The following is a 2251-nucleotide window of genomic DNA, read 5'->3' as shown; positions in this document are numbered from 1 at the left end:
GGTTTGTGGTTTTGTGGTTGGCTTTGCTGGTTTCCCCACCCAAAGTTTGGGTGGTTTTTCCATCCTGGGTTGTAAGTGTTGGAATGTGGATCATATGGTTGCCTTTGTTGATTTCCCACATAGTTGGCCTCTTCCCAATCACCTCCTTCAATGCTTACTTCCTCTTGATCTTGTGTGTGTATTGCAGCCACTTGCTTTGTGTCTAATTTCCTGGTGAGCTCTGCTAGTTGCTTGGCAAACACCTTGTTTTGGGCTAGAATTGTATCAACATGGTTCAGCTCCATCACTCCCTTAGTATTGTGCCTCTCTGAAGCATAGTAGTACTCATTCTCAGCCACTGTCTCAATCACTTCAATGGCTTCTTCCACAGTCTTTTTTCTGTTCAATGAACCTCCGGATGAATGGTATACAGCCTTCCTTGATTCATAAGAAAGTCCATCATAGAAAATATGCAATTGCACCCAGTCAGGGAACATGTTTGGTGGGCATTTCCTTGTCAACTCTTTGAACCTCTCCCATGCCTCGTAGAGAGTCTCACCATCCTGTTGTCTAAAAGTCTGAACCTTAGATCAAAGCCTATTGATCTTTTGTGGGGGGTAGAAACGTGCCAGAAACTTGCTCTCCACCTCATCCCAGGTTGTTAGGCTGTCCCTTGGGAATGATTCCAGCCACTTAGCTGCCTTGTCCCTAAGTGAAAATGGGAACAAGAGCAGTTTGTAGGCATCTTCCTGGACTCCATTGGACTTCACTGTGTCACAAATTCTCAGGAATTTGGTGAGATGTTGATTTGGATCTTCATTAGCACTCCCACCAAATGAACAATGGTTCTCCACCAGTGATATTAGCTGTGGTTTGAGTTCAAAATTGTTGGCCTGAATGGGTGGTTTCTGAATGCTACTACCACAATTCCCAGAGGTTGGGTTTATGTATGAACCAAGAACCCTTCTCTCAGGAATGGCATTGTTTCCATCATCCCTCTCATGGTTGTGAACTTCTCTATCCATGTTGAGATCTAGAGCTTCCTCAAAGTTGTCCTCAGATTCTCCTTCAGATTCTTCTTCTCCCAGTACCCTCTTCCTTCTTGCTTCCCTTCTAAGTCTATGAAGGGTCCTCTCTGGTTCGGTATATGGAGGGGTTGATGTCTCTTCTCTCCTACCTGTCATACAAGAACACACCACAAGCAACAACCAAGTGGAATACTCTTGGTTAATGGAAGAGTATGGTTAGAGCAGTTGAGGAATTAATTCAAATAGTTAGTGGGTCAGTGAGTTAGTTGCTCGAAATGAAAGGCATAAGAAAGAAAAAGCAAATAACAGAGTGCAGAAATTAAAATTCAACAAGTAACTTGAACTAAATTAACAAAACAAAAAAAAATTGCTCAATCTAGTTAACTTCCAATTTGAGAATTGTCAATCGAAAACCAATCCCCGGCAACGGCGCCATAAACTTGATGTGCTATAACTGAGTATAGCTACGATTAAGGAAATTGCACAATCGGCAAAATTCCTTCCGGCAAGTGCACCGGTTATCGTCAAGTAAAAACTCACAATAGAGTGAGGTCGAATCCCACAAGGATTGGTTGAATAAGCAATTCGAATTAGAAGTTTGATTAGTTGAGCGGAATCAAGAATTGGGTGTGAATTGCATAAAGTAAATTGGCGGTAAATGTAAATTGCAAGGAATTGAAATGACTGAATCTTAAATTGCGAGAATTAAAGTGCGGAAAAGTAAATTGCTGAAATTAAAAGGGAATTGGGGAGGATTTGCATGAATTGAAATTGCAGAATGTAAATAGAAAAGGTAGATCAGAGATGGGGAGTTCATTGGGTATGAGGAGATATTGAGATCTCCGAATCAAAACATTTTCATCTCTTCCTCGACCAATGCATTCATTGAATCTTGCTTGGCAATCTTATATGATTGGATCCCAATTCCTTGGCTCACCAATTCTCTCTAAAAACAAACAAATTCCCAATCCCTTGGTTTAAATGTTCATAAGAAGAGATGAAGCTCGATCACTGATTATACCACACAGTTTCATGAACCACAATTTGGTAGGATTACATGTCACAATATCCATCCAAACCCCAATCCAATTCACTGTGAGAAAGCTTCTCTAGCATGAATCCTCCATTCCTTTCCCAAGGTTCCGAAGGATTCCAATTATGGGTAGTTTCTTTCCCAAGACAACTACCCAATGGAATTAGATCGAGAAGCTTTCTAACAAAATTCAAGAGAAAAGATTGAAGAA

General features: G+C 40.9%; 1 non-coding gene across 1 annotated transcript; it reads left to right on the top strand.

Moving 5' to 3' along the window:
* Positions 1–474: 474 nt before the first annotated feature.
* On the top strand, positions 475–578 carry LOC112715004 (small nucleolar RNA R71). Its single transcript, XR_003159434.1, has one exon. It is a non-coding gene; the product is annotated as a small nucleolar RNA R71 (small nucleolar RNA).
* Positions 579–2251: the final 1673 nt, after the last annotated feature.

The sequence above is a fragment of the Arachis hypogaea genome, chromosome 1, assembly GCF_003086295.3.
Source record: "Arachis hypogaea cultivar Tifrunner chromosome 1, arahy.Tifrunner.gnm2.J5K5, whole genome shotgun sequence".
In the NCBI taxonomy this organism is placed as follows: domain Eukaryota; kingdom Viridiplantae; phylum Streptophyta; class Magnoliopsida; order Fabales; family Fabaceae; genus Arachis; species Arachis hypogaea.
The sequence above is the reverse complement of the archived record's forward strand: the minus strand, read 5'-3'. Positions and strand labels throughout refer to the sequence as shown.